The 18914-nt window shown below is 36.5% G+C and overlaps 1 long non-coding RNA gene across 1 annotated transcript in view; it reads right to left on the minus strand.

The window, feature by feature from the left end:
* Window positions 1–17464, minus strand: part of LOC116908611 — a 751718-nt gene extending 734254 nt beyond the window's left edge. Inside the window, exon 1 of the long non-coding RNA XR_004389000.1 lies at window positions 17172–17464. This is a non-coding gene — a long non-coding RNA (uncharacterized LOC116908611). The remainder of the gene's footprint in view (window positions 1–17171) is intronic.
* Between the last annotated feature and the right edge of the window lie 1450 nt (window positions 17465–18914).

Here is an 18914-nt window from a genome sequence, read left to right on the forward strand (position 1 = left end):
GAAAATTGATTGTGTTCATTCCTGAAGTCTAACTTGTTTCTTGCATTACCGACCATGAAAAGACCTTAACGTTGCATTACAACAACACTTAACAATAACTTGACAACTTTTGTTTGTTTGTCTTACTGAAAGACAGCACTATTAGAAACAAAAAAGGAAGGTTAATTACCAGTCGTGTGTACATGCATATTGAGAAATGTGTTTTGTATTTTGAAAAGTAAAAGGATTAAAAAGGAAACTTTAGAAGAATCTTTTATCACACATTATGGTACTTAATTGCTAAATATTAGAGTTACAGAATAACACTGAAGTGCACATAAACTTTGTCTATGTGGTTTATTTAGATGCCCAACAAGTATATAAGTTTTATGTATCTCTAATCTACATAATATATTTTTATTAATTAATTACTTCCTAGAATTAACCCAATACCTTCACTGACACTCAACTTTGAGTAAGCTTTGGAAATGGTGACTTACTAATTTCTGTACTGTACCCTTTTACATCCCTCCTAACCCTTGTAATTTTCTTGTAGCTGTGATGTGTTAGAGATAGATCCACATGCTTTCTCCTCAGGCCTCTGCTGAATCAGTACCTGTAGTCTATTCAAATTATCAGAAGGAGGACAATGACCAATTCATGCTGTAATGATGGACAAATTATGTCTACCACATGTCTCAACAAAAGCTTATGTGAGTATTTTCCAATTGATTGTTAGCTGGTACATGAAAATAGCAAAAAGAAGAGTTATTTGAGTTAATGTCAACTGCAACAGTCTCAGAATGAATGGAGGATGTGTGATGGTACAAATATTCTGAACATTCTATAGATAGCCATTTGCCAGATTTCACCTTCATTATTAACATCCATCTGGCTCCATCCTCAATGATAGTCCATAACATTTAATATGCTAGTTATAATTCCTATATATAATGTGTATTTATCTCATAAAGATTTCTATTCCTCCTAGGTTATCTTAAATCTTGAACTTTTCTTTCTAAAAGAGATGAAAATACTCTTGGTAATACTTCTTAATTATATAATAGTTTGAATTATTCTTTGCAGAGTAACACTGTGTACAGAGAACTGAGGAGAGGAGAGCAGTACAGACCACAGGGGAGTGACTGATATAATTCTATACACTGGAAGAGGCATTTGGTATTGAGTTGAGAGTGCTTCCCCATCTTCTCATTATTTCCCCTTATACTAGAGATTTTCTTTTGCAATTTTCTGTGGAGCATCCTTGAAAGAACCACATTAGTCACTCACAGACACGCATATCCATATTATCTACATGTTGAGATAAAGCTGTTTTAAGAAATATTAAACCAATCCTGAGATTCCACCTCACACCAGACAGAATGGCTAAGATCAAAAGCTCAGGTGACAACAGATACTGGCAAGGATGTGGAGAAATAGGGACACTCCTCCATTGTTGGTGGGATTGTAGGCTGGTCCAACCACTCTGGAAATTCGTCTAGAGGTTCCTCAGAAAATGGGACACAGTGCTACTTGAGGAACCAGCTATATGCCCAAAAGATGCTCCAACATATAATAAGGACACATGCTCCACTATGTTCATAGTAGCTTTATTTATAATAGCCAGAAGCTGCAAAAAACCAAGATGTCCCTGAACAAAGGAATGGATACAGAAAATGTGGTACATTTACACAATGGAGCTACTCAGCTATCAAAAGCAATGACTTCATGAAATTTTTAGGCAAATGGATGGAACTAGAAAATATCATCCTAAGTGGGGTAACCTACAATCATGAAAGAACACATATGGGTATACACTCACTGATAAGTGGATATTAGCATGTACAATTCACAGACAATATGAAGATCAAGAAGAAAGAATGCCAAAATTTGGATGCATCAGTCCTTCTTAGAAGGGGAACAAAATACTCACAGGAGGAAATATAGGGACAATGAATGGAGCAGAGATTGAAGGATAGGCTACCCAGAGACTTCCCCCACTTGTGTATCCATCCCATATGCAGCCACCAATCCCAGTCACTATTGCTGATGCCAAGAAGTGTTTCCTGACACAGGAACCCAATATGGATGTCTCCTGAGAGGCTCTGCTGGAGACTTACTCATACAGATTAAGATGCTTGCAGCCAGCCATCAGACTGAGCATAGGAACCACAATGGAGGAGTTAGAGGAAGTACTGAAGAAGCTGAAGGGGTTTGCAACCCCAGAGGAAGAACAACGATATCAACCAAACAGATCCCCAGAGCTCCCAGGGAATAAACCACGAACTGAGAAGTACACATTGGGGGAACCCATGGCTCCAGCCTCATAAGTAGCAGAGCATGGCACTGTCTGGCATCAATAGGAGGAGAAGTCCTTGGTCCTGTGAAGGCTCTTTCCCCTAGTATAGGGGGATGCCAGGGTGTTAAGGTAGGAGTGGGTGGGTGAGAGGGGAATATCCTCATAGAAGCAGTGGGAGGAAGGGTTGGAGAATGGGGAACCAGGAAAGGTAATAACACTTGAAATGTAAATACATAAACTACCCAATAAATGATTAAAAAAATTTAAAAAAACCCAGAAATACATAACCTAAAATAGCATTGACAATGATTTCTGAACCATATAAGGTATAGCTGCTCAACTGTTGAAACGAAAATGGCTAAGGAAATAGACTTTGGAATGCAGGACCGCATTGAGAAATATCTTAGGGTCTGAAATAACAAAGCCTATCGTAACTATTATCCAAACAGCAATGTGTACCTTAACCCACTTTATTAAGGTTTTAGATAAGACCTTGTATTTTAATTACACAATAGAAATCAGAGGTAAATTTTGAATGGAAAAGTAAGGATGTGTGTTTGCATTGATTGATGTTAGTCGATGGTTGAGAGCTTTCTTCAGAATGACCATATTTCTGGCCTTAGGCTTATATATATAAAATGTATTCTGGGCTCTATTGAAGTGCTAGAACAATGAATGATACAGGTCAACTTTGTTTACCTCACAGGGAGGTGCTGACCTACTTTCCCATCATGGACACCACTATATTTAAATTCAGCTAGAAAATCTAACAAAATTTCATAAAACCAACGGAAGGACCTCAGGTCCATGTGGAACTTAAAGAGAAGAACCCAAGTATTCATGCAATAGCACGTGCTTATTAAATATAAATAAGACTGGAAACCTGGCACTTTCTATTCAAAAGTGTCCTTCCAAAAATTATTCTTCTATTCCATTTTAATTGTGTTTAAATGAGCAAAACTAAAACAGCATTTTAACATTACATAGTTTATAAATCATTTATCCAGTTAGAAAAATTATTAAAGTAGTAATGTTTATACAAAAATTAAGGTCAGTACTTCTGAGATTCCACGTTCGTAGCGTTTTGTTCATTAACTATTGTCTAATCAAACTAACTTTATATGTATATACATTCTCTATATAACATTCTGAGGAAAGATCCCTTAAACCTTTATGTAGTGTAGTAGAAAGAAACAGCGATATTATTAACTACAATACTGTCATGTATCATATGTTACTATAAAATATTGAAATGAAGATAAACAATTTTTCACCTTCTCACTAAACTATATCTCAATACATTTCAGCACAATTTTCACTGTTGTCATTAATGTAATTAAAATAATCTTGCCACAGCTTGGATGCTCTTATAGTGCATTGATTAAATATAAAACACAAGATCTAACTCTTAGCTCCCTTATATAGAATGATAGTCCACTGTTTAATCTCTTGATGCCTCAATTCCTTGCTCTATGAATTGATGAAAGCAATTATTACCATGTAAATCTGCTGATTCAGATTCTCATGAGGAAAAAAAGTGATCTTATAATTTTTACTCTTTTGGGGTGTGTTGGAGAGAAGCAAGCTCTTTTGAATTTCTGTACAACATCAAAAGTCATTTTGACACTGAAACATATCATTGTCCTTCTAAAATGGAAAGAGACTATGTCATAAAGTAATTGAAACTTAGGTGTGAAATGTAATGATTTTTGTCGGAAGAAAGAGATTGAAGTTTTATTCAAGATTAAAAAGCAGTGTTGGCTTTTGCAAAATAATAAAAATAAATGATAATTAATGGTAATAATAATAAAAGTAATAGTAGTAATAATACAATGTTAAATGTACATTGAAGACTATCCTTTGGTCATGTTTTAAGGGCCTCAAATCGAAGACACATTTCTAAATTTCTCAGTTGAGATTCATAATGGAAACAGACTGAATTGTCATAGTTTTAGAATACAGACCAACTTCACAGAATCTTTAGTGCTGTTTTCCCTGTTTCCTTTAGTACTGAAGCCTCTTTCCCTGGTTCCGAGATTCTTCCTTTCTAAGCAGGGTTTTTCAATTAATTTTATCAGTGTGTTTGTCCCTTTAGCACCTTCTGATAGTAAAGACACTAGTCCTACTGGAGAAGAACCTACTTTGTAATTGTTTCTTTAAAGATCTTACCTCCAAATCTGTGGGTTTTCATATTTGTATCTAAGCAAATGGAATTCATCCCGTAACATTTACTATCTATCCACACACAGGAAGTAAACACTCACTGGTATTAACCACTGGTGAAGATATGCCTGATAAAAAAGCTTTTGTATCGTCTTAGAAATTTATTTGCTCTTATTCACAAACTGATAGACCCAAAAATCTGTTTTCCTACAAAGAGTTGGTGGAGTTATTTCACATCTTATAGGATTTATTCACTTTATTTTTAAATGATTTAATTTCTTTGAAAAAAACGAACAGTGTTCTGCTATGTATGTATCGTATTTCCTTGAACTTTCATTACTTTGTGAACACCTAGCTTGCCTGCAAAGCATGCTTCGAAAACAAAATTCATCAACAACAAGAAAGGATTACTGAAGGAAAATTTACCTTGACTTATTGATGACCAGGTTAATCTGGTTCCAAATTCTATTTGTATCAAAGATGTTGAGTTAAGCTATCTGAGCATCTACCTGGAGTTGGCAGAAACAGAGAGAATAATTTTATGAGACTCCACACCCTATTGGAAGGCAGCAAATAAGTTAAAACAATAAAAGCCTAGGGTGGGTTGGGATTTAGCTCAGTGGTAGAGCGCTTGCCTACAAGTGAAAGGCCCTGGGTTGGGTCCCCAGCTCTGAAAAAAAAAAAAAAAAAAAAAAAAAAAAAAAAAGGTTAGGGCACACCTCAAACTGACCATGTGATTAACCATGAAAACCATGAGCATTTAAGTACTTGCTGGAACAGCACTTTAGAAAAACATTCTGCAGGGGCTGGAGAGATGGCTCAGTGGTTAAGAGCCCCGACTGCTCTTCCAGAGGTCATGAGTTCAATTCCCAGCAACCACATGGTGGCTCACAACCATCTGTAAAGAGATCTGATGCCCTCTTCCGGTGTATCTGAAGACAGCTACAATGTACTTATATATAATAAATGAATAAATCTTTTTAAAAAAAGAAAGAAAAACATTCTGCAACCTATCATTATTAATTTAACATCACTCTATATGGCTATTTATCTATAAACCGATGTTCATAGATATTGAAACAAACTAGAGAACTAAATTGAAATTAGAGTATGATATTAACAACCATCAAAACCAAATGCTGTTTTTTGAGAAAATCAAAAAGATCAATAAACCCTTAGCCAAACTTACTAAGGGTCACAGTGAAATTATCCAAATTAACAAAATCAGAAATGAGAAGGGAGACATAACAACTGAAACTGAGGAAATAAAACAAAACAAAACAAAACAAAGTATCAGATCCTACTACAAAAACCTATATTCAACAAAACTGGAAAATTTAGATGAAATGGATGATTTTCTTGACAGATACCATGTCCCAAAGTTATATAAATTACAGGTGACTGAAGGGACATGGTCAACAGCTCCCTGCACCCAAATCCTTTGGGAGGGAGAGCTAAACCTTCAGAGTGGCAGACACGCCTGGGAAGCCAAAACACTACACTCTGCCCACATTTCTGACTCCAGAGGAAAACACCTAACGCCATCTGGGACCCGGTGCACAGGGGCCCAGGAATAGGCAGGGCAGGCCCTTCTGGTTGCTGCCCTCAGGGGGAGCTCAAAATCAGGAGCAACATCAGCTGCAGGACCAGAGGTAAGACCAACTTTTTGTTCCAAGTGACCTGCTTGGTGGACTCAGGACACAGGCCCACAGGAACAGCTGAAGAACAATAGACAGGAAAGACTACACGCCTGAAAGCAGAACACTCTGTTCCCATAACTGACTGAAAGAAAAGAAGAAAACATGTCTAAGGGACTCCTGACACACAGGCCTATAGGACGGTCTAGCCACTGTCAGAAATAGCAGAACAATGTAACACCAGAGACAACCTGATGGTGAGAGGCAAGTGCAGGAACACAAGCAACAGAAAGCAAGACTACATGGCATCATCGGAGCCCAATTCTCCCACCAAAGCAAACACTGAATATCCAAACACACCAGAAAAGCAAGATCTTGATTTTTAATCACATCTGATCATGATGATGGAAGACTTCAAGAAAGACATAAAGAACTCCCTTAGAGAAATGCAGGAAAATATGAATAAACAAGTAGAAGTCTATAGAGAAGAATCACAAAAATCCCTGAAAGAATTACAGGAAAACACAATCAAACAGGTGAAGGAATTAAAAATGGAAATAGAAGCAATAAATAAAGCACAAAGGGAGACAACCCTGGATATAGAAAACTAAAGGAAGAGACAAGAAGCCTTAGATACAAGCATCACCAACAGAATACAAGAGATAGAAGAGAGAATCTCAGGAACAGAAGATTCCACAGAAATCATCGACACAACTGTCAAAAATAATGTAAAACGGAAAAAGCTACTGGTCCAAAACATACAGGAAATCCAGGACTCAATGAGAAGATCAAACCTAAGGATAATAGGTATAGAAGAGAGTGAAGACTCTCAGCTCAAAGGACCAGTAAATATCTTCAACAAAATCATAGAAGAAAACTTCCCTAACCTAAAAAAAGAGATGCCCATAGGCATACAAGAAGCCTACAGAACTCCAAATAGATTGGACGAGAAAAGAAACACCTCCCGTCACATAATAGTCAAAACACCAAATGCACAAAACAAAGAAAGAATATTAAAAGCAGTAAGAGAAAAAGTCAAGTAACATGTAAAGGGAGACCTATCAGAATTACACCAGACTTCTCACCAGAGACTATGAAAGCCAGAAGATCCTGGATAGATGTCATACAGACCCTAAGAGAACAAAAATGCCAGCTTAGGTTACTGTATCCTGCAAAACTCTCAATTAACATAGATGGAGAAACCAAGATATTCCATGACAAAACCAAATTTACACAATATCTTTCTACAAATCCCGCCCTACAAAGGATAATAAATGGTAAAGCCCAACATAAGGAGGCAAGCTACACCCTAGACAAAGCAAGAAACTAATCGTCTTGGCAACAAAACAAGAGAAGAAAAGCACACAAACATAATCTCATATCCAAATACCAATATACAGGAAGCAACAATCACTATTCCTTAATATCTCTCAACATCAATGGACTCAATTCACCCCCAAAAAGAGATAGATTAACAAATTGGATACATAATGAGGATCCTGAATTCTGCTGCCTACAGGAAACACACCTCAGAGACAAAGACAGACATTACCTCAGAGTGAAAGGCTGGAAAACAACTTTCCAAGCAAATGGTCTGAAGAAGCAAGCTAGAGTAGCCATTCTAATATTGAATAAAATCGATTTTCAACCAAAAGTCATCAAAAAAGATAAGGAAGGACACTTCACATTCATCAAAGGAAAAATCCACCAAGATGAACTCTCAATCCTAAATATCTATGCTCCAAATACAAGGACACCTACATACAAAAAAGAAACCTTACTAAAAGCTCAAAGCAACATTGCACCTCACACAATAATAGTAGGAGATTTCAACACCCCACTCTCATCAATGGACAGATCATGGAAACAGAAATTAAATAGAGACATAGACAGACTAAGAGAAATCATGAACCAAATAGGGGTTTAGGGGGATGTTAGCCCGGAAACTGGGAAAAAGAATAACAATTAAAATGTAAATAAGAAATACCAAGTTAATAAAGATTTTAAAAAAGTACAGGTGAACTATATAAACAAATGTCATGTACCAAAGTTAAATCAAGAACAGGTAAACTCTCTTAACACTCCCATATCCCCTAAGGAAATAGAAGCAGTCATTAAAATCCTCCCAGTGGAAAAAAAAAAGCCCAGGACCAGATGGTTTTAGTGCAAAATTCTATCAGACCTTCAAAGAAATGTAATACCTACATTCCTTAAAACATTCCATAAAATAGAAACAGAAGGAACACTATCTAATTCATTCTATGAAGCTATAGTTACTCTAATACTTAAAACACACAAAGACATCAAGGAAAGAAAACTTCAGACCAATGTCTCTTACGAATATCGATCTAAAAATACTCAATAAAACTCTCACAGACAGAATCCATGAACTCATTAAAACTCTCATTAGGTAGGTTTCAGCTCAGGAATGCAAGGATGGCTCAATAGGTGAGAAACCATTAGCATAATATACTATATAAAAAATTTCACAGAAAAAAATCACATGATCATTTCATTAGATGCTGAAAAAGCATTTGACAAAATACAACACCCCTTCATGTTAAAAGTATTGGAGAAATCAGGAATTTAAGGCTCATTCCTAAGCATAAGAAAGGCAACATAAAGCAAACAGACAGCCAATAACATAATAAATATAGAAAATCTTGAAGTAATTCCACTAAAATCAGGCACCAGATAATACTTCCCATCTCTCCCTATCTATTCAATTTGGTAATAGAAATTCTAGCTATAGCAAAAAGACAACAAAAGGATATCAAGGGGATACAAATTGAGACAGAAGAAGTCATGGTATTGCTATTTGTGTGTGATATATTATACATAAACAACCCCCCAAAATTGATCAGAGAACTTTTACAGATGATAAACAACTTCAGCAAATTGTCTAGATATAAAATAAACTCAAACAAATCAGTAGCCTTCTTTAAACAAATGATAAACAGGCTGAGAAAGAAAATAGGAAAACAACACCCTTCCCAATAACCATGAGTAATATAAAATACCATAACTCTAACCACACAACGGAAAGATCTGTATGACAAGAATTTCAAGTCTCTGAAGAAAGAAATTGAAAAAGAACCCAGAAGACACAAAGATGCCCACGCTCATGGATTGGTAGAATTAACATAGTAAAATTTGCCATTTTACCAAAAGTACTCTATAGGTTGAGCAGAATCCCCATCAAAATTCTAGCACAATTCTTCACACACAGAGAAAGAGCAATTCTCAATTTCATATAGAAAAAAAAAACAAAAAATCAAAAAAAAATACGGGATAGAAAAATATTCTCAGCAATGGAAGAACTTCCTGGGGAATCACCAACCTTGACCTCAAGCTATATTACAGAGTTAAAGTGAGAAAAACAGCATGATATTGGTACTGAGCAGACAGGCTGAACAATGGAATGAAATTGAAGAACCAGAACTAAACTCACACACTTATGGATACTTCATTTTTGACAAAGAAGTAAAAAACATACAATGGAACAAAAGAAAGCATCTTCAATAAATGGTGCTGGTTTAACTTGCAGCCTGTATACCGAAAAATGAAAATAGATCTATACTTATCTCCTTTCATAAGCCTCGAGTCCACATGGATCAAGGACTTCAACATAAAACCACCTTCTTTGAATCGATTATAAGAGAAAGTGGGAAAGAGCCTCTTACTCATTGTTACAGGGAAAAATTTTCCTTATTTTGTCTTTTTGTTTGTTTGTTTTTATTTGTCTTTTTTTTCCAAATGAAAATGAGCTGAGGACAAAAACTCAAGTGACAACCCTGTGGAGGGATGGAGGGCCTCCTGCATTGATGGTGGATAGGAAAAACACCTACCACTAGAACATTGAAATGATTCTAAATCCAACCCCTCTTGGGAAAATTTTTCACAGGGACTAAATAGAACTAAAATGGAAAACTCATGGCACTAAAAAGATCAACAATTGGTAAAAAATGGGACCTCATTGGATATGGATGAAACTGGAACAAAGAGGCAACCCATGTATGGTATACCACTCAATAAGTGGATGAGGAAAAGACACAGTCAATAGGACAAATTGGCAAACCCTGGGTTTGGTTCCCAGCTCTGAAAAAAAAAAAAGAAAGAAAGAAAGAAAAAAGAAGAAGTTTAATAAGAAGAAACACCTTCAATCCCACTTAGAAGGCGAAAGAAAATATTCATGGGAGGCAGAGATCAGTAAGAACCTGGGTGGGATAAGGGAGGGGAAAGGGCAAACGGGATCATATATGAGAGTCAGCACAGGAGAAAAACCTGGAGGGGCGGCAGAATGAAGGGAAATCTGAAGTCTTGGAGGGTGGGAGGTGAGTAACCCTCTAGAAAGCACCAAAATCCTTGGAGGTGAAAGATTCTCAGGACTAAATGGGTGTGATCTTAGAGGAAATACCCAAGAGTGGGGAAAGGAAACTCAAGAAGTCCACCTTCAGTAGATAGATAAGGCCTCCAGTGGAGGGACATGTAACGAACCCGGAGACAAAATTTCTGACCCAGAATTGCTCCTCTCTAAAAAAAATGCAGAGACAAAAATGAAGAAGAGACTGAGGGAAAGGCGGTTCAGTGATTGGCTCAAATTGGCATCTTTCTTAAGGTGAATATCCAAGGCCTTACACTATTGCTGATGCTCTCTTGTGCTTAGAGAAAGGAGGCTAGCATGGCTCTGAGAGGCCCTTCCAGCAGCTGAGTGAGACAGATACAAATACTTACACTCAACCATTGGACTGAAGTCTGAGACTCCTTTGATTGAAGTAGGTGAAGGATTGAAGAAACTGAAGGAGAGGGGCACCCCATGAGAAGACCAGCAGTCTCAAATAACCTGGATGCCGGGCATCTCCCAGACACTGAACCACCAACCATGCAGCATACAAGGGCTGGTTGGAGGCTCAGGGGACATATAAAGCAGAGGACTTCCAGGTCTGACCTGGAGAGAAGTGAGGCCTCAGGGATGGGGGAAGTCTGTGGGGTGGGAGAATCCTCTTGAAGATAGGGGAGAGGAAGAATAGGATGAGCAACTGTGGGAGGGGGACTGAGACAGCAACAGTTGGATAGTAAATAAATAAAATAAAAACTAATGGAAAATTTTAAATTTGAGAATCAGGAAGAAATAATGCACAAATTTCAAGGATTTTTAGAGGAGTGAGGTCACATGTGTATATTGTTTTGTGATGAATGAACCTGGAGGCATTTTCAGATAAAGTTAGTACTGGCAATGGGAACATAAAACATCTGAATACTAGAATGAAACAATATTGCCAGTATGTCCAAGCTTCAGAAGAGTTAGAATATAGTATAAACTTCTTGACTTATGCTTCCAAGTAATTATCTGTTGCTCGGGCTACAGAATTTCAATAGCAGGCAGTATTCTATTTTACATCGTTATAAAACAGGATATTAAGTAAATTTTCTATGTATGCTGAGTATCTAAGATACTTGAGAAAATCAGACACACATGTTTTCAGTAGCTCTGAGACCCAAGTGAAGGCAAATCTACCATGGATATTGTTTCGTGAAGAGTTAAAGTCATAGTCATGACCAGCATCTACCTCAACCTTCACACTTGAAAATGCTACTCTTATTAAAACACATGAAACTGAGAACTTGATTCACGGTACGGGAGACTGTCATTTGGACAAAACAGCAGTCTGCGGAACAGGAAAAAATTTCTAACCATTACACATCTAATAGAGAATTAATATCCAAAATATATAGTTAAAATATCTAGATATCCAAAAATCCCAACTTTAAAATGGGATTGAGATATAAACAGCAAATTCTCTAAGGATGAAATTCAAAGGTGAAATAATGAAAAAATTCACCATCAGAAAAATGCAAATCAATATTACTTTGCCACTTCACCTTACATTCTTCAGAGTGGCTAAGATTAAAAAACAAACAAACAAACAAACAACAAAAAAACCCAAACTAAAATTGGGGGTGGAACTACAAATTCATTGAGATACTATGGAAAGTTGCATGGAATTTTCTCAGGAATGTTGGTATCAATGAACTTCCTCAGGAATATTGGTATCAATGAACTTCCTCAGGAATGTTGGTATCAATGAACCTCAAGATGCAGCTATACCACTCTTGGGCACATACACAAACTTCATATCATCCTACAAAGGAGGTATTTCCTTAACCATGTTCACTGCAGTGCTATTCATAATAAATAAAATTTGGAAATGATCTAGAAGTCACTCAACAAATGAACGGGTTAAAAAAAAAACAAGCAAAAGCAACCAAACAAATAACAATAAAAAAAAAATAAAAAAACAGCCAGCCATACAAAATGGCGCATTACTCAGCTGATAAAGCAAATTGCATAATGGCACTTGCCAGTGAATGGATAGCACAGGAAATAATCGCTCTGAGTGAAGGATTTCAGATCCAGAAAGACAAATATGGTATTCTGCCCTTATATGTGGATATTAGCTCTTAAGGCAATTATAACCAAGCTATACTTCATAGAAACACAGAGGTTAATTATAGAATAAAGGATGAGAGTGAACAGACAGATCATGTTAGGAAGGGAAAATAGACGTTATGAATGGATATGGGAGTGTCTAGAATAGGAGGATTAAGTGAAGAGGAATGAAAGACTCTTAAATTTAAGGGTTATTTGAGGAGTAGTATGGAAACAATATAGTAAAAGCTTGCTAAAATATACACATATATTGAAGTAATCTAAATGTATTCAAATAATGTAGGAGACGGAAATTCAGAAAAATGTCTCTTGTCATCAAGTAAAACTATCAATACCAAAGGGGTATCAAGGAATTCCTCAATTAACCCAGGATGCTGGTGAGACTTTAGGATGTTCTCCAGCGAGGCTAACCTGACAGCAATGCTCCACTGTTAGAGACGTGACCACTCAACCCATTGAAGATGGAGAAATCTGATGTTTCTTACATAGAGCATTAACCCTTATGTCCTACTGTATTTAGTGCACGAAGCATTACTGCATACAAAAAAAAAAAACCCACAAATGCCAAAACAGAGAAAAATCCTTTGATTTTTAGTGGTGTCCTCCCTGAAAGATATGCTAAAGCAATGATGGCACAATGTTTATGGGAGTAACCAACCAATATGCAATTTGATTAGGCCTACTTCATTAGATGAACCCCATAGTCAGCATTACGTAGGTGACCGACAACTCCTGAATAGATAGCCCAGAAATCTAAAACCAAACACTACTACTATAAGAATAAACAAACAAATAAGTAGCAATAAAATGACACGTAATCACATTCTGCTATACTCATTGTTTAGTAACTTGCACAGCTATCAACAGAGAAACTTCCAACTGAAACAGATGAGAGCAAACAGAGAGACCCATACCTAGACATTATAAAAAGAGTTTGTGATCTTGGAACACTCAATTTTAAATGGAATGTGTCTATTACATTTCTTCCTTCAGGGCCCAGGACATCTTATGGTAGAGGAGGCAGAAGGAGTCCAAGAGCCAGAGGGAAGGGAGGACGCCAATAGAAGATCAATAGATAAAATCTGATCTGTTCACAGAGACTGCGGAAGCATATATTTGGCTTACATTCATTCATATAAGGTCCTCTGATTAAAAATTATGGCTTCTAGTCTAGTGTTTCTCCGAGATTTCTGAATGTGTGCAAGTGGATCTCTGATTTCTGATGTGTTAGTTCTGTTTTATCCTTTTGTATATTTATTGTTTTTTGAATTATCAGTTAGAAGCCTGTTTTCTAATGAAGGACAGAAAGGTGCTCTATCCAGATTGGGGTGAAGGTGGGGAGAAATTCAGAAGTGTAGAGTGAGGGGAATCCATAATTAGTACTTGATATTTTTTCGAGGTGAACACTCTTATTTAGTTTACTTGTATTTATTTCATGTATTTGTTCCCTGAGGGGAGGTTTTGCATCCTTCAATTGCTCTAAGTCAGAATGTGAGGACATCTCCCGAGTAGAGCTACTTGCAAAAGAGAATACAAATAAAATGGTTACAAGAGAAAAATCTAATGAGCAAGAGGATTTATCATCTTGTCCTCTGTTGTTATGTCCTTTGGGAGGAGGTACAAGAGAAATGAGACGCAGTTATAGCTGCTTTCCTTGATAAGTTACGACTGATAATTTAACTGTTTGAGACCCATATAGAAAGTGCCTGCTAGTTTCTAAACTAAACAATTTCTAATCTTATATTGGCATGTGCAATATTTTGGCACACCTATAAGTACTGTAATACCAATAGACAAACCACTGTCAATATTTAATTTCTTACATAAAATAGTTATACTAGTACAAACACAAGCCAACACACACGTATTATTGACAAAGGGTAAAGTCAAAGTAACTTCCGTGGGATCGTAAATGTCCCTTACTTAAAAGGCTGTGATAAATTTGCCTTTGAGATGGGTACCATTTATTAGGTATAGATTATGATAGAATTTTTTTGATACTTGAATCCGTGAACTCCACAAACAAATTCTTAAAGCTAAGTATCATTATTGCACATACCTAACTGAGACCAGAGGAATATAGAGATCAAGGAACTTAGACAAACTTCCTTACTATATCTGATGATATTAGTTTTAGCCTCAACCCAATGTTCTGTTCCTTATGTTCCTTTCACATTACAGGGTAAAGTTAGAAGAGGAGGTGAAATGGACCAGATCATCTGCACGTGTCCACCAGAAATACGAATGCAAGTCACTGACAAGATATTAGACATTCAATACATTATATGTACATAAAAGATCACCAAATAGACAGCTTAATATCCCCTTTTCTTTGATCCAATTAGAGGCTCTGAAATATTAATAAACCTTTTGATTTAGGACAGAATATTATTACATGTTTTCCTACTACATGTTGCTGAGAAGCAGCAAACCCATCACAAGTACTCAATAAACATTATTTAGTAGCAAATAATAAAATGAAATTACAGTCATATATCTTGCAATGAACTCACCATAAGATGAAACAAAATAACTTTTAGTGCTAGAACAAGAAGTTGAGCCAACTTAAATATCTGTGTAAGTAAATGCATCTTGTGGGAAGGCGGAAGGTGCTGGCATGCTTGTAGTAAGAAAGGTGAACATGAGGTCAGGGTGATAAGAATATTAATTTTAATTTGTGGTTTGTTTTCAAATGTGTTTGATCCATATAATGTTCTAAAGTAAATTAATAACATTGTTTAGCTACTATTATATCTTCCCAGTGCTCAGTGTTGACAAAATGACCTTTATTATACATTGGTACTTTCCAACAAATAAAATGTGCTACTTAAATAACTCTCCAATAGCTCTTTATGACAGAAGTTGAAAAATTTAGGAGAGTCATTGTTTAAGATAAAATGGACACACATTGTACTGTAACATTCATAAGCAATTGGCTTGGAAAACTCTGAGTTATGGAAGCAATTGGGCACTTTAAAAAATGTTCTTTCGTAGATTTAAAGTGGAGATTTCCATCATTGGTGAAAAAAAGCAAGACTGCAAACGAGCGGAATAAGAGGTTCCACAAAAGAGTAGAGCGTGCCAAGTGGAGGTATCCACGGGCGAACCTCAATTTTAACTCCTATTCTTCATTTCCACTAAAGGTTTGGGGAAGAAAGTACCTAAAAGTGGAGTTTGGGGATTCTATTCTCATTATACTTTTTGATATTTTTCCCCCTTTGAGTCCCTGTGAGCATAAGGGGGCTTCTCTGAAAGTCACTGTCTTTCTCCTCCTCTCTCTCTCTCTCTCTCTCTCTCTCTCTCTCTCTCTCTCTCTCTCTCTCTCCCTCCTCTCCCTCCTCCCTTTTTCCCTCTCTCTCTCTCTCTCTCTCTCTCTCTCTCTCTCTCTCTCTCTCTCTCTCTCTCCCCTCCCTCCCCTTCCCTCCCCCCTCTCTCTCTGTCTGTCTCATTTTTCTAATACTTTAATACTTTCTCCAATGTTACTAACTGCTCTTGCAAAGCCCAGCTACCACTTCCTCTTGAGTCCATGACTAACCCAGGATGTGTACATAAACTCTGTGTTCCAGTCCAAATAGAGCAGCTGGAATCCTATACCTCACAGTACATAAACCTGCAATTCCATTGAGGTTCATAGTCATTTTTCATCATGGAAAAGTACCAGCAGCACAGTGGCTTTCACCGAGCACACTGACACCGTCAAGAGATGTTAGAATGCATCGAACACTCCTAACACGGCAGTTTCAAAAAAAAAAAATGTCCTCTTGCCTTCTAAAGTCTGTGATGATTGTTCTGACCCCACCTACATATACATCCTTAACTTTTAATAAACACACTAAGAGAAGTCATCTTTCCTTTTTGCAATAGATCATCATAAAATAAGCTTCACTTCACGTAAGTCAAAGCTGCTCCCTCCCTTTTCAATAACTCAGCTATTGTTCAGAACTTTGTCAGCTTTTAATATTTTACTTTGCTAGAAGCCTTTCCCACTTAAGGGACAGCCTGAACATTCTTATATACTAAAAACTTACATAATTTTTACAATATATTTGGCTAACGGCATAGTAGAAAATCTTAATAAATTTCCCTCAAACACAGAAATATTGATCAGCAACACAAAGTGTTCCTTTACCATGTTCTCAGAAATACTTCTACTAGAGTTTGTCTAAATTTAAAAAAAATCCAAAATTCATATATCTGCATAAAGAGCCATGAAAACAGCATATTTAATATCTGCATTTGATAGAAAGTATTTGCTAAGACAGAGAGAGAAAAAATGACTGTTCCAAAATACACAGGCTTGAGCAAGTTTTCAAAGTATGTATTTCCCCCTCATTATTGGCTGCAGCTACAAAAGGAAAATCCTCCGGAGAATTAATATGAACTTATTATAATGCAGCCTGCAGCACGGTTTTGTTTTGGTTTTGCTTGTTTTGTGCTGACACAGCAATTTAAAGTCTATATTCTCGTCTTCAGTAAAGGAATCCTATTATTTCCCATACAAACATGCAGCAATAAAGTGCCACTACCCAGTCAATACTGACTCCTTAACATCTTTCTCTATTCGCAGGTTTGGATTCCCAGCTCATTAGCTTATTACTTGATAAATAGGAGAGGGTAATGAATTGAGAAAATAGCTACGTACCTTCAGAGAAAACCTGCCCGATAACAATAATCCATTAGGAGCCTGGCAATATCCTCTGATCTATTGCCCGCAAAGCTACGACTGGATGGAGAGTTTTCATTCCCTGGGCTCAGCTCTCCAGAAGAAAACCAGCACAATTTAAATATTTCTTGGAATGTGACAGCTCTCTAGATCCCCGGTTGCGTTCTGTTCCCCAGGGATGGCAATCTGCTGTTCCTGTGTGCACAGAGCAGTGAAGATGAATTGAAAACGCTTGAGATAAATTAGGAATGGCTAAGTTAAAACTGTCTCTGCTCCAGACTCTCTCATCTGCAGTCTGCAAGCCTGTTTTTCTGTGAAAAAGCTAGATGGCAGGCTGCCTCAGTAAGTTCTTAAGCGACAGAGAGCATTTTCAATGAAGAAAAATTCTCCCATTATCTAAGCTAATGTGACTGCTGCTAAATCTAGTATTTTAAAGTGTCTAGTGGCATGGAATTTATTTGCCCTATTTCTTTCCTTCAAACTACAGTCTAGAATCTATACCTTAAAATATATACAGCTGTATGGGGTAGAAGCAAAGTTTTACTTAAAATAAATTCTCTTTTTTCTTTTTTCTATTTTAAAATCATTTATCTATCAGAAAATTACTCATTCGTTCCTAAGCAATTCATTATATTTTCTAACACAGAGACAGTTTTGTTTTACATTTTAGCATATAATCATGAAAAATGGCATTTTAAGTGGCGATCCCTTAAATGGATTCAGGTCCACAAAGAAGTATATAGTTCTCCAATGTCACTCAACATTTAAAAGGCACGTGAAAGAGAGGACTATCTAATGCTAAAAGGTAATTAAAGAAGTAAATGTTGCCCCTTGGTGCAGAGCCCTAATCATCTCATTTGTTAAATAATATTTTGTATTTGAGACATGCAATAGAGTTCTGGTGTATTAACATCAAGAGAAGCACTAAGGCATTTTTAAGATGCCCAGATCCTTGTCTTAGATTTGGAATATGAGGAAGAATGTAATTTGTATTACATTCTAATGTAATTTGTATTACATTGTGATGTAAGGCATTGAAACTTATGAGAGTATGTGCACTTTGAAAAAATGCCCAGTGTCTATGAAACTAATCTTCTACTTGCTGTGTGTTCTACTGTGCCAATGACATGTCTAATGTTTAATACTTGAATTATGATGTTGAAGCAATGTCTTGGTTCCATGATAGGAATGAGTTTACATTTGTTTGAGAAAACAAATATAAATACATTTATCTGGAAATCAGGAAAAGTATGTTACATCAGAATCTTGTTTTTACTCTCTCTACCATGGAATTACAGTTAATCTTTCCAGAGGATGGTGTGCATACTGGAGACAAAACGTGAGACATCGGATCTGGATTCTGCCAAGTCCTACTCATCAGGAACTCTTAGGCAAGAAGGCATCACTGTATACTTGTATACCAAGCTATAAAAATAATAAGAATAATGTTGGATTGTTAAGGTTTGGTCCCTTGCACATAACCCACCATGTGTTGATTATTATCTGCTTTAAATATCTCTAAATCTTTTTTCCCCTTCATTCCAACCTTCCTAACATCCACATGTCTAACCCAATTTAATGGCCAAAAAGCATTTATTTGATCTGTTCTGAGGTTCTTTTTTGATCATATTTTAAACTTGTAGCTTAATATTCTAAGTATACAAAAGGGTCTGCTAATCTAGATTATAATCTGTGTATTCATTATTACCAGGAGAATGATGT

The sequence above is a fragment of the Rattus rattus genome, chromosome 1 (genome assembly GCF_011064425.1).
Source record: "Rattus rattus isolate New Zealand chromosome 1, Rrattus_CSIRO_v1, whole genome shotgun sequence".
Taxonomy (NCBI): Eukaryota; Metazoa; Chordata; class Mammalia; order Rodentia; family Muridae; genus Rattus; species Rattus rattus.